At 44.3% G+C, this 14667-nt stretch overlaps 1 protein-coding gene across 1 annotated transcript in view; it reads left to right on the top strand.

Moving 5' to 3' along the window:
• The first annotated feature begins 425 nt into the window (after nt 1–425).
• Nucleotides 426–14667, top strand: part of LOC126457194 (sodium bicarbonate cotransporter 3) — a 989834-nt gene continuing 975592 nt past the window's right edge. Inside the window, exon 1 of the mRNA XM_050093289.1 lies at nt 426–554. The gene's annotated coding sequence lies outside the window, so the exon portion shown is untranslated. The remainder of the gene's footprint in view (nt 555–14667) is intronic.

Genomic DNA, 14667 nt, shown 5'->3' with positions numbered 1-14667 from the left:
GCAAGGTGGTGTATTGAGTCTCCGAAAATGCTTGTTAGATGGTAGTAAATAACATTACAAGGATGGTTGCAAGTGTTTCATTTTATTACATCGATAAAAGAGGACGCATTGGTAACGGTGCGCCCGCCTGCTGTGGAGACAAGAGACTCGAGGCGGTATCGGCGCTGCCCGCTTCCGCAACAGTGGGAAGCGGCCTTCCAGTCGGCAGCTGCGGCGCCGGCCGATAGCCGCACAGCACGGCACGGCGCAGCGCGCAACAGGCCCGCGAGTGGCTTCCGGCGCGTTTGCGGCCCGAGTCGCGCGCGGCGCTAGTGCGCCAGCCCCGCCTCCCTCGCGTGGATCAATAGGCAGTGCGCGCCTCACAGTGCTCGCGGACGGTCGCCCGTCTCCCGTCGCCCCAGCTGACGCCGCCGCCGCCTGATCGCTCGCTAGCCCGGGAGCCAGCGGCTCTCCTCAGCTGTCCGTCGGCGTCGCGGCGCCTCCACTCAGCGGGCGTCGTCCGGCCCGCCCCGCTGCTCGGCGGCAGACGCTCGGCCACCTCCTACCGCATACCGGTAACTCACGGCCCACCTCGCCTCTCATCAGCCCTGTCTTCTTGTCATTGGCCCGAAGAAAGTTGTTTCCCTCCGACAGATCACCAGAAACTTACGAAGATACTGGAGCAAATGCAAAACGAAACAAAAAGCTTTATATCCCGATTTTTCTAGTTCATCCTTAACTCAATTAAGTCAATGTAACTGGCGCTTTACTACTCATTAGCGCACTATATTAAACTGAAAATTAGGTTACAACGACGCTGGTCGAAAACATAAACTAACTTCGCACGGGCATACGCATCTGACGTAACTGGCGTCAAAGCAATCCAGCATCCGAGCATGAATGTCACGAATACACAACACGAGACATTTCTCCACAAAATAAGTCCCAAATAAAGACCTACCTGGCACCATGCATTAATATATGCCCATGACACAATACGAGATTCAGTCACTGAATAGAATAATTGTCTTTTTGAACAAGACTGAATTATTATACACCATTTTTCGACTTAAGCTTTCTATGAGATGCAATTCTCACTCAACCTTCAGCTTTCAAACTACGCTATTTCATCGACTTTCCTCTTAAGTATCTTGCGATGCTTCGTACTGTGAATCTCGAACTCGTGAACTGTTTGGTGTTGTGTGCAATCGTGACATTCTTGTTTGGGTGCTTTTCTGCCTCGACGCCAGTTACCTGTGACAGTACGAACTAAAATTAACGTCGTTTAAACTAAACTCCGCAGTCAGGAGCTTAAAACCACACGATGTCCACCGGGCGCTGTGTCATCCCCCTGCCATGTGGCGTCATGCGGATGCGGTGTGAATCGCTTTGTGGTCAGCAGACCGCTCTCCAGGCCTTTGTCGACTTTTGAAACTTCTCATTTAAGGAGCGTCCCATCTGGCAACACGAAGTTGTTTGCACCCCGTTCCTGTTGTCACACCGAAGAAAAATCACTGCCAGCGCAGGGAACCGAGGCCCTGTCCTCCACATCAGACACACGGAGGACGACTAAGTTGTTTAACTGAACAGATGCTCGGATAACGAGCATACATTAAGTTGTTAGCTTCGTTGCATTGCAAAATAATTCTTGTTTGTGTTCCACAGCTCTGATTTTTATTTGTGTGTGTGTGTGTGTGTGTGTGTGTGTGTGTGTGTGTGTGTGTGTGTGTAACAAAAATTTGCACTCGAAAATGGTCTGACTGAAACCAGCTATAGGTCCCCAAAATTAAAAACAAATTATATAGCAGCTTCACGTATTGCAATATATTTCTAAGCGTTTCATTGTGTTTAATATGCCACTACACGCTTCGATCTTCAGCTCATCGTCAGGCTTCTACTTTGAGTATAGTATGATTTTTTGTGCTTATAATGTAATACCATTTGAAGAAATACAGCAACCAGCCACTTTTTATACAGCTTTATTTATGCCAAGAACGCTTCGGACATTCCTCCATCTGTAATTGGCGTAATACATTTATATCTTCTTCGATATAACATATCTGTCGACTGCATTTTGAACTCTACAGTTCATTTTATTTTGTAAATAGTGCTATTCATTACAGGAAGGGATGCGAAACGATTAATATTTACGTCATATGGAGACAAGTGTCAAATTATAAGGCTGCCAATATTAATTCTGTAAACACAGCTGACTTCAGAAGTAGGTTCGGAACGTACAAAGAAAAATTTAACTTCAGTTTAGACGTAAATTCCGAAACAGTTTGTTACGCCCTATCAGTGGAGCTTAATATGTGTGCGCTATGTACATAAATACGAAAAAAATTACAGAACATAAGGCAGCTTCAGAGTACAAAATGTTGTCCAGAAAATGTATTGATGAGAACTATGTTACGCCAACTGAAGATGTGAAAGCATACATAAAACAGTACGACAAATGGCAGATTGCTTTATTTCTATAAAGTAATTTAATTCAAAGCCATCGTGCTCAACTACTATTGCCATAGACAAATCAATACAGAGTAATAGTTCTGTTTGTGACTTGTGTATAAAGTTACACATCAGTGACATCTCCAAATTATATAGTAAAATACCGGATTAAAGTGAATTTGCCGCCAGAGGATGAGTTGGTGCACCCAAAATAGACCACATGTTTCGTGCACGATACTGGCACTGGATGTAGAGTATCCGAATATTAAAGCGTCGCAGCAAAGTAATTACGGGCTGAAGTAAGTTTTCCCAGAAGCGCTGTGTAGTTCGGAATTCGCTACAAAAATATAACTAAGAAATTCGAGATGCATCCAGTCAATTGACCGTAAAAGCCTCTTTCTCCAATTTTCGAGTGTGCGCACTTCACTTAAATGTAGTACTCAAACCACAGGAGACAGCTTATTTCATAGTGCAGGAATCAGTCCTCCTACTCAGCAGCCCGATGTATCTGAGGGAAACTAATAACAATTATAGAAAATAAGATAGTCAAACATGCAATTAAACCATTTCCATGAACACAGGATTTATAACAACGTACCTACTTATGACTTCAAAGGGGGAGCCAACATAAATTATGCCGTACGGCTGAATTATTGTTGCATAATTAGTATTTTCAGTCTGTTTACTGGCTTGTGTATTGTCACGTCTGACAGATGCTGCGAACTGTCACTTGAAAGAGCATGAGTCTGACCTAAATACATTCCTTTTCCACAGTGCATGAAACCATTGACTTTCAGGGCAAGATTAAGCTTGGAAAATAATTAATGTATTGATATACCAGGGATTAGTGTATCAGATACATACGTGTACCTCAACACGTTCCTTCGAGGAAGACGTCATTCCCATTGTAACTGGAATGTTCGTAAGAACAATGGAAATGCCGCCCAGTAAAAATCTGAACTTTTCTTCTTTATAATTGTTATGTAATCGTCTTATTGGAAAACCTAATATTTCAATGTAGTACATTCTATGAAAGATGCTTGTTTACTTCATTTTGCTGCGTCAGATTGGTAATTTCTTTGTAATTGGTATTTTAAACTGAACTTAGTAATCTGACATTGTTTTGAACTACAGCTTACGCTTAATGGATGAAAGGTCGTATATGAAGTGCAGTGTGTCACTAAGCTCTTAAAGATTGTGTTAAGTCATATTAATAGTGTTATCAGCAGCTGGAGCTCTTACGTCACTGTTCTTTATCTTCTGTCACACAAGTTAGTATACAGTACCGTTCCGTTGGAGCTTTACTGCCCCGTCTATGACTGTGCTTAAAATATTTTTGTGTATGTTTAAAGGCTGCTGTGTGATCAGGCAAGACTTGACCTACACAAACTGTTTGGAGAGAGAGTTAGTGTGTTTTCAGGTAGCTGTTTAATTTCGTTGTTCTGCGTCTACTGCATTTACAAAAATCGAAATACATGGAAATTTGTGACAGAAGGGGAAATGTATTAGCAGCTAATTATTTGCGAACAACGAAAGGGCCTTTTAGTTACAAAGGTTTTTGTTGTGTGAAGGTAGCAAGAATTTCATTTCAGAGTGCGAAACAAACCACTGCAGATCGCTGTGTTGGTTACTGTTACCGTGTCACGCCAATCATAGCTGTCAGCTAAATGAAACTGAATGTATTGGAGTGAGTGCAATCAAGGGGGTGGAATCAGTGTCAGGAAGTATCAGTGAAATTCGTTCAGAAATGCAGAACCTGAAGCGTGATGAATACGTTGTGACCAGTTACATTTAGTGCCACGCTGGGATTTGACCAGGACGTCCTGCCAATTGCGTGCAGTCGCATCAACTACAGAGACCGTCAGGGAACACTTCTACTTTTACAAACAATCAGAGGTTCTCATTTCTGAATAGCGTCTCATTGGGAACAGATGTGATGGAAGTCCGTGAAAGACCATCAACTGCATTAAAATCACTGATATTGAGGGAATCATTAGGGGATTGTAAGTCAACGCAGTGACATCTGCGTGAGCAAGAAAATAAAAAATACTAGGGTGTGCGCAAAGGCATTTCTCCCTCGCTCATAGGCGCTAATACTGACAGAAAGAACCACTGTAGACTGCCCAGATAAGGATTTTATATATATATATATATATATATATATATATATATATATATATATATATATATATATATATATATAAAATCGAAAACAGTCACTGTATATGGACAATACACTGAAGAGCCAAAGAAACTGGTACACCTGCCTAATATCGTGTAGAGCCCCCGCGAGTGTGCAGAAGCACATGGATTCAACTAATGTCTGAAGTAGTTCTGGAGAGAACTGACACCATGAATCCTGCAGGGGGGCTGTCCAATAATCCGTAAAAGTACGAGGGGGTGGAGATCTCTTCTGAGCAGCCCATTGCAAGGCATCTCAGGTACGCTCAATAAAGTTCGTGTCTGGGGAGTCGGGTGGCCACCGAAAGTGTTTAAACTCAGAAGAGTATTCCTGTAGCCACTCTCTAACAATTCTGCACGCGTGGGGTGTCGCATTGTCCTGCTGGAATTGTCCGTCCGAATGCACAATGGACATGAATGGTTGCAGGTGATCAGACAGGCTGCTTACGTACGTGTCACCTGTCAGTCGTATCTTGACGTATCAGGAGCCCCTTATCACTCCAACTGCATAAGCCCCACATCATTGCAGAACCTCAACCAGCTTGAACAGTCCCCTGCTGACATGCGGGGTCCATGGATTCATGAGGTTGTCTCCACACCCGTATACCTCCATCCGCTCGATACAATTTGAAGAGAGAGTCGTCCGACAACATGTCTCCAGTCATCAGCAGTCCATTGTCGGTATTGACGGGTCCAGACGAGGCGTAAAGCTTTGTGTTGTGCAGTCATAAAGGGCACACGAGTGGGCCTTTGGCTCCGAAAGCACATATCAATGATGTTTCGCTGAATGGTTCGCACGATGACACTTGTCGCTGGCCCAAAATTGAAATCTGCAGCAATTTGCGGAAGGGTTGCACTTCTGTCATGTTGAACGACTCCCTTGAATCGTCATTGGTCCCGTTCTTGCATGATCTTTTTCCGGTCGCAGTGATGTCGGAGACTTGATAGTTTACTGGATTTCTGATATTCCCCGTAGCCTCGCGAAATGGTCGTACGGGAAAATCCCCACTTCATCGCTACCTCGGAGACATTGCGTGCCAACGCTCGTGCTCCGATTATAACACCACTTTCAGACTCACTTAAATCTTGAAAATCTGACATTGTAACAGAAGTAACCGACCTAACAACTGCGCCAGACACTTGTCTTATATGGGCGTTGCCGACCGCAGCGTCATATTCTGCCTGTTTTTGTGTCTCTGTATTTGAATACTCATGCATATACCAGTTTCTTTGACGCTTCAGTGTATTAATAACATTAATATGCGGTGCGTTTCGGCCAACTGGGGCTAATCTCAGATAGCAAGACACTCGAATATTATTTGATTTGCTAAAGCTATAAACCAATTTGCTGCGTTCTTCGTTAGATCTTAATAGTATGCTTCCCAACATCTACATGATTACATCTAATGACTATTCTGCAATTCACACATAAGAGTTTGGTAGGGGGTTCATATAACAACCAACATATTCTTTCTAGACCGTTCCACTCTCGAATAGCGCATGGGAAAAACTAACACTTACGTCTTCCCATGCGAGTTCTGATTTCTCTTATTTCATCACAATCATAGTTCCTCCATACATACTTGTGAGCAAATGAAAAAGCATACATAGATACGTAGGAGAAACTTGTTGATTAAAACGCCTTTGTTTTAGTGACAGCCTTTCCACTCCATGATCATATTCATGTCCGCCTCTCCCCTCCATAATACAAAACGAGCTCCTCTACTTTGAACTTCTTTCATGGCCACCGTAGATCCTGTCTGGTATGAATCCTATACCTTACAACAATACTCGATAAGCTGTAGAGCAAATGTAGTGTGGGCAGTCTCTCCAGTAGTTCTGTTGCACCTTCTCAGGGTGTTTCCAACAAAACGCATTCTTTTTTGGCTCTCCTTCCCCACAGTACTTTCTATTTGTTAGTTTCGATTTAAGTTGTTCGTAATAGCGATTTCTAGGTATGTAGTTGAATCGACAGATTCTCAGTTCTTGTAACCGAAATTTAGCGGTTTTCTTTTAGTATGCACGTGATGGACCTCGTAACCTCCCCCACACTTATCGACCTTAATGACAGTGAAAAATTAAACCTCGTGTACCTAATGGAAATTTGGGAAAAGCAATCGCCACCGAAGTTAATCTGTCGGTAAAGAGGAAAGGGTTACATCTAAATTGAAAGGAAAAATGCAAGTGAAATTTGTGGAAATTGATTTTGAAAAAGGGTAAAGTTAATAAAGAAAGTAAATGTGCGGTCGTTACGTTAACAAGTAACTGGCGTTAATTAGATATTTGAGATTTTGGGAAAATTACTGTCGCCCGTCCTATGGACTACTACTATAACAACTGAAAAAGAAAGGTTATTGCACATATAATTTGCACTAAAAGCGTGGCAACTGAAGGTTGACACGTGTTGTGTGAAAACTGAATGATTGTCTGAAGTAATAAATTTCGCTACACTCTGACTTAATTTAGCAAAAGAATTAATAAAACCGGAAAATTGAAAGTTAATTTAGTGACTGAAAGCAATAGTGAACTTTGTTTCTGAAGCACCACGAAATTCAACAAAATAAGGTTAGTCTTGGGCTACCTCAACAATCATTTCAAAAGCTACTTGAATCTATGCAATTTAGAAATAAGAGATTTAACTTTGAACTTGAATTAAATGATTCTGAACAATTAACAATACTAAAATTTAGTACGTACCAAGCTGAGCTGCAGTCACAGGTAAGCTAAAATATGGTAACAAAACTCGCACTCTTAATTTGTGCTTGTGTAATCTAAATATTGTAGCCAGCTATGAATACCTTAACGGAACTTTGAAATTAAATCAGTGAAATCGAATGATATTACTTTAATTCTGACATTTGAATTTCAACGACACTCGAGTTCATTTCGGAAAGGGAAGGGACCCTGCTTGGTATTGTAATTGGGACAATGAGCAACAAAGGTACATGCTAAGTTGCTGTATTTTAGTGATGCTAATGGAAAAGTTTGAAAAGCTGAGGTCTGCCATACAGTTCTAAAACTTTACGTGCTTTCAGTCTTCCTTGTTGGTTGACTGAAGGTCTGAAGTCGTCGATAGAGGATGTGGCGATAATCACTCATTGTCGGCCGTAGCTGTTGCAGAAGCTGGATGTTGGCGCCCTTCTTCTCGACACGGTTTCCAGGCGAAACGGGCTCTTGATGTGTGCCAGCTAATGCTTCCCGTTCGCGACACCATGTCAGAAACTAACATAGCAAGTCGAGCGCAATTACATGCTGCCAAACCCCGAAAGCGCGGCAACTCGCGGGAGCGTCGCACAGCACACCTGCTCCACCGCCCTATTCCAGCCAGACCCCGATCTGCCCGCGCTCCACGCGGCAAGAGTTAACACTCCCAAAGATCCTAAACACTTTGGTTCTTCACACGACCTATCGATGTAATCGTCCAATAGCATTTTCCCTAGGCCAGACCGAGCGTAAAAATACAAATAGTAGTTACAAAACAAAACAATTATATAGTAAAACAGTTACAATATATAAAGACACAGAAATGTCATGTCTTCACGTAACAAAATATGGAAAAAATTTATAGTACAATAGATGGAAATAGGATGATATGCATTTCCGGCGTTACAACCTCACAATTTTTATTGTTCAGAGTCAACTGACACATTTCGCTACATGCAGATACGTATGTTGTCGAAATCATTTTGTAATTTACTTTGTTCTTCCAATGCCTTAGGCGGTATACGATAGAATCTTCTGCAAACTATGAGGGCTGCTCGGGACTGGATAGTAAGAATGGCAAATTTTTGCCGAAGAGACATGCTGATGAGAGATTTTTTTCTGTAAATTCGAGGACTACAGATGCGGTAGGTGAATGGGGCGCACTCCGTTGTATAATGAGCTGAGAGAAGGGAGACTGTGAAACCCGTTGCCGGCTGCTCTGAATGACAGAGGCGCCTCCTAGCGATAAGCGCGAGGTGCCATAGTTCGACGACAAACGTGCATGTGTTATTACACGCTGAAACATATTTGGATGTTCGGTCAACCGCCAAATGTCTTTGCCGCAGATGGTGTCATCCAATGAAGCGATAAAAGAATGCACCCTTCTGTATTAGACCGTAGAGGACGCTAAAAATTTTTGGGTTAAGACAATTTGATAGTACACACACACACACACACACACACACACACACACACACACACACACACACGGTGCATGTAGTATTAGTGAATGTGCTATCAGTGTGTAGAATGGATAAGACGCACGATTTGTCAGAGTTTGACAGAGGGCACATTGTGATGGCCCGAAGGCTCGGCACGATCGTTTCGAAACTCCACGTTCTTTGTCGGATGTTCGAGGAGTGTTGTGGTGTGTCTCTTCAACACGTGGCGAATCCACGTCCAGACGTCGTGGATTGGGCAGCAGCCCTTCGTTACAGAAGTCGGACGTCGTAGGCTGGCAGACTGACAAAACAGGACAGGGGAGTGGGGCGTACTTTGGTGGGACTAACATCAGGCTTTAATGCTGCGCAGAGTACAAGTGCGTCTGAACACACTGTGCACCGAACAGTTTTAACGATCGGCCTCCGCAGCCAACTATCCATGAATGTGCCTATGTTAACACCACGACATTGGCAACTACGACTGAAAGGAGCCCGTGACCATCGGCACTGGACGTTACTGCCGTGACAGCGTTGCATGGTCTCGGGCATCCCAGTACGTTCATGATCATGCCGATGGAAGGGCGCGAATCCGTTATCTCCCAATGGAACAGTTCATTGACGCCTGTACTGCGGGACAGAGAAAAGCTGAGCTGACGGTGGCTGCATTATGATTATGCTGTGGGGAACATTCACGTGGGCACCCATTGGTCCAGTGGTGCTCGTGCAAGGCACCATGACGGCCAAGGAGTGTCGTACACAGATTGCAGACCACGTACATCTTTCATCACGATCATGCTTCCCTACGGCAGTGGCATTTTTCAACATGATAATACGCCTTGTCACAAGGCCAGGAGTGTGACAGAATGGTTCGAGGAACACAATGGCGAGTTCCAATTGATGTGCTGGCCCCCCTGGTCGCCAGATCTGAACTTGGTGTAACACATCTGCGATGTGATTTAACGTGGCGTTAGAGCTCATCGCCCCCCTTCCCGGAATTTCCGGGAATCAGGTGACTTGGATGCGCAACTCCCTCCAGCGACCTACCAAGGTCTCATTGCCTCTACGCCACGACGCGTCGCCCCTGTTACCGGTGCTAGAGTTGGACATACTGTCTCTTAGGTAGGTGGTTATAATGTTCTGCTTGGTTGGTTTAAAAGGGGGGGGGGGGGGGGGACCAAACTGCTAGGTCATCGGTCCCCATAATATTCTGGCTGACCAGTGTATGAGACTTGTAGCTCGTCACGCACGAAGAAACGGTCCCTGTTTCCACGTGCTTGCTCGGGTGTACGGTAGTGACACTGTTTCCGGATGGAAGCTTTAACGCTATGATGGTGGCCACTTATTCTAATTTGCTGGTACTTCTTTATACAGGCAGAGGAGGAGCTCAGGAGTGTTTAAATGCGCTCTGCGTATGCATCGTGGACCGCAGTTCAATAGGCACCTACTAAAATTTCTGCAACACAATGAAAACGTGCTTAATGAACTAAACACGCTCGTACGAAATGCTACGCCAGTTTTGTGATTTTATTGAAGAGTTCCTAGCAAATACATTACAGCAAGGAGATAAATCTTTAAACGTAACTTCTGGCGTATCCCAAGAGAATGTTGAAGGATCATTACAGGGTGAACATAGTCTTCCCCGGATTATACAAATTAGTTATAGAAATTAGTTTTATTTCAAAAGAATATGTTTGATACAGAAACGCGTTTTGTTACAATTATAGCCTAACTCTTCATGTATTCATGAAAGAAGGGCATTTGCAACAAATCGGTTAGCTGTATCTAGAAATATATTTTTGTAGTCAGGAAAGGTCTTAGTCCTAAATACAGTGCCTCTCTCCTAAGAGTTGTCAGGTGTATTTTCTATGGTGTTTCGGCAGATATCTGCAATTTCACTTTTCGGTTGTGTATCAAGACTCACCCCAAACAAATAGTGCTCATCATGTCTTTCATGCGACGCCCACTGTCAACAAAAAGCAGAATTTTACTTGCCCATTCGGTAGAGCGCTCCCAAATCAGTCTGGTCCGAATGTTCCATCGATACGTATTAAGAGTAAAATACGAAGAATAAACAGCAGTCCAGAGCGGCTCGGTAGCGCTACGCATTTTGCGGTAGCAGTGCTGTCGCTGATGGAGTACTGATTATTCTTAGAGTTTTACTGCCCCTGTTAATATATATCGATAAAACCACTATCGAGCTAGACTAATTTTGGAGTGCTCTGTTGAATGGGAGCATAGGCTTATGATTTAAAAATCATTTTCATTGTAATTGGAAAAAAATCGAAACTTTCTGTTGACAGTGGGCGCCGCATGAAAGACGTGATGAGCATTATTTGTTTGGGGTGATACTTTATAAATAATGCAAAAATTAAATTGCAAATACCTGCCGAAATGCCAAAGAAATACACCTGACGACTCTTAAGAGAGAGAGACTTGATGTACGTAAGCGAGCTAGTTTGTTCGGTGAACAATCGATATACAGAGAAATGGGAGTGGTAGAAAAATGTAACAAATGCAGAAAGACGTGCAATGAATCAACTTTTGGTGCAGGGATCGTAAGCAGATCATCAACATAAACAAATGTAACGTATTGCACATAAATATGTAGAAATCTCCATTATTGCATGGTCACACAATTTCCGAGCAGTCACTGGAAGCAGTCACATTCATTAAATATCTGGGAGTGTGCCTATGAGGCAATTTAAAGTGTAATGACCATTTAAAAGTAATCGTAGGAAAGGCAAATGCGAGATTCGTGAGAACCATTAGAAAATGCGGAAGACGCAGGTTACGACACCGTCGTTCGACCTATACTTGGGTATTGCTCCTCGGTATGAGACACAATTCAGATTCGATTAACAAAGGAACTAGAGAAAGCCCACGTAAGATAAGCACGTTTCGTCACAAAGTCGTTTAGTAAGCACGAAAGCGCCACGAAGGCGGTCACGGCAGGTGTTGTGCATTACGGGGAGGATTACTGTTAAAATTCCTAAAGCGAACGGTTCTAGAAGAGTCAACCAAATCTACGTGTATATAGATACTCCGCAAGCCACCGTAAAATCCCTAAAAGACCATCAAGGTAAAATGACAGACTCGAGGTTGCACGGAAGCTTGCCGATTACCTTTCCGCGCACGATTCGTGACTGCAAGAGGAGAGGGGGAGGAGGCAGTGGTAAGCAAAGTACTTTTCACTGTGCTCTATAATGTGACTCTCGCAGCATAAATGTAGATGTAAAACTCCACGTCACTTCGTAAAACGCTTGCTAGTGTTGCGTTTCTGAGGGATTTGTTTGTTACCAAACCTTACTTAACGACTTAGGTTAATATTTAATAATTAATTCTAATGCAGCGGCAACCTCCGACAACTAGAATTAGTATCACTGTCGGGGAAATGTAAGTCGTTTTCTGGGAAACAAGAAAATATCAGTATAATTAAGGCTTTCACCATCGGTGTTTATTTCAGTCAAAACTCGCTAGGCTTTTCGACCCCATCTATGGCAGATATCTAGACAGACCTGCGCCCGGGGATTAACGATCGATTACTTTTAGTAGATAACTTTGTCACATTGACGGCATCACAACAATGGAGACGACCACTGTACAGCTCTTATTCCGACTGCAAATTCGGTGCCGCCTCGAGCTTTCGATGCTGCTGTTTGAAGAATTCTCTCGCTGATATACACGGAACGTCAAAAATAGTTTTATGTTTAGACCGAGGCCTCTCGGCCAGGAAGTTATACCTGAAGAGACGCGCGTAAGTAGTTAACACGTACCTCGACAATCTTTAGCGTCACAATTTGGGCAGTCGTATTGTAAAAAGCCACTCACTTCGCTCACTGTGGCCGGCTGTCCCGTTTCCTTCAGAAATTTTTAAAAGACAGCGTTTTCAAGACACGTGTGGGTTCTGCCCTGTCGGAAACCTTTATCCAGGAAAACGGTGCGCTATCGGTACTAACCCTTTAATGGCCAGTCTCCTGCCGGGCATATCAGGCTCTCTTTTCGTTGACGATTTTGCCATCTATTGCAATTCTCCAAGGACCTGTCCTAGTGAATGGCGTCTGAAGCGTTGTCTCAAACGTCTTTACTTATGGCGCATCGACAATGGCTTTAGTTTTTCCACTGACTAAACCATTTGAATGAATTTCTGTCAGCGCAGTTGGTTTCTCCCACCGTCTTTACATCTTGGGCCTGTTGCTCTGCCGCTCGTTGAAACTACGAAATTTCTGGGGCTCATGCTCGATAGGAAACTTTCTTGGTCCTCCCCCGTGTCTTACCTGGCAGCCCGCTGTATGCAGTCCCTCAGTGTCCTACGTTTCCTTAGTAGTACTTCCTGGAGAGCAGATCTAACCACCCTCCTCCGTTTGTACCGGCCCCTTGTCCATTCGAAACTAGACTTTGGGTGTTTCGTTTATGCATCTGCACGTCCGTCTCTCTTACGCCATCTCGGTACTGTCCACCATCGTGCTTCCGTTTGGCCACTGGCGCCTTTTACACTAGCTCGGTTGAGAGTCTGTATGCAGAAGCTGCCGAACTACCGCTGTCCTACCACAGTGACTTTCTCCTCAGCAGACATGAATCCCGTTTGTCTGCCATGCGTGGCCACCAATCAATCCTATGGCTCCTTCTTCGATGACTCCTTTGATCGCCAGTATGGAGTGCATCCCTCTTCTGTTACCTCCTGGAGTTCGCTTTCGGCTCTTGCTCCAGCAGCTTCACTTCACGCTACCTGCAACTTTCCCGGTGGGTGTCAGCCCTTTACCACCTCGGCTTCGTGCGGCTGCCCGTGTTCACCTTGGCTTTCATTCGCTTTCTAAGGACACTACTCCAGCCTCGCTCTATCGCCTTCAGTTTCACGACCTAAGCGCGGAACTTCCAGAGAGCACCATTGTGTAGACTGATGGCTCTCGGACTCTCCGTGGTGTCGGATGTGGCTTTGTCATTGGTGGTGACGTTTTCTGGTATCAGCTCTTCGTCCTGTATCAGGCCACGCATTACATCCGGCGACACAAGCTTTTCTGTGCGCTGTACGCCGTCCACCTCTTAGTGCAAAGGGGTCCAGGAGAGTTGTGACTTGCTCACTCTTGATGGAGCCACTGTGATGTTTATGTGGGTTCTTGGTCACGTCGGTCTGACAGGAAAAGAGGCCGCTGACGCTGCTCCCAAGGGTGCAGTCCTCATACCTCAGCCCGCTGGTTCTTACATTCCGTCTGACGATCTGTGTTGCCGTCTGTTAGCAGGTGGTGTCTCACTAGCATCAGCATTGGTGCTTCCTTCATGGGAACAAGCTCCGCGTTACTAAACCTCTCCCAGCGGCTTGGACGACCTCCTCACGGGCCTCTCGCCGTGAGAAGTCCATTGTAGCTAGGTTGCGTATCGGGCACTGTCTCTTTAGCCATCGCCATTTGTTAAGTGGTGCTCCCCCACCACTTTGTACTCAATGCGCTCAACTTTTGACGGTGCGCCATTTCCTGATGGAACGCCCCTTTTTAAACCAATTACGTTCTAATTCGTGTTGCCGCCTGAGTTACCGGCCGTTCTAGCGAACGACGCACGGGCTGCCGACCGCGTTTTACTTTTTATCCGTCGTAGCAATATGGCAAAAGCCATTTAGTTTTTAGTTCAGGACCTCCGTTTGTCTATGGCCTATTTTATGAACCTTTCTCCAGGTCGTTGTTCTTAGCTGTCTTCTCTTTTGTCGATTGGGATTAATGTGTAGTCGTTTATTACTCATTTCTTTGTCTTAGTGTTCTACAGTTCTGACATGGGCGCGTAAGACCCAAGTTGCTTTGCGTTCTTAAAAACATTGTCTTACTCAGGCTGCTATAAATCAGTCACCACAATCAAGTCGTCATATCCACATTAAATTTCGCATTTATATTCGCTAACTTCCCCAACTCACGTCCGAATTGTCACC

Source organism: Schistocerca serialis, chromosome 2 (genome assembly GCF_023864345.2).
Source record: "Schistocerca serialis cubense isolate TAMUIC-IGC-003099 chromosome 2, iqSchSeri2.2, whole genome shotgun sequence".
Lineage (NCBI taxonomy): Eukaryota > Metazoa > Arthropoda > Insecta > Orthoptera > Acrididae > Schistocerca > Schistocerca serialis.
This window is presented reverse-complemented; position numbering and strand designations above follow the sequence as displayed.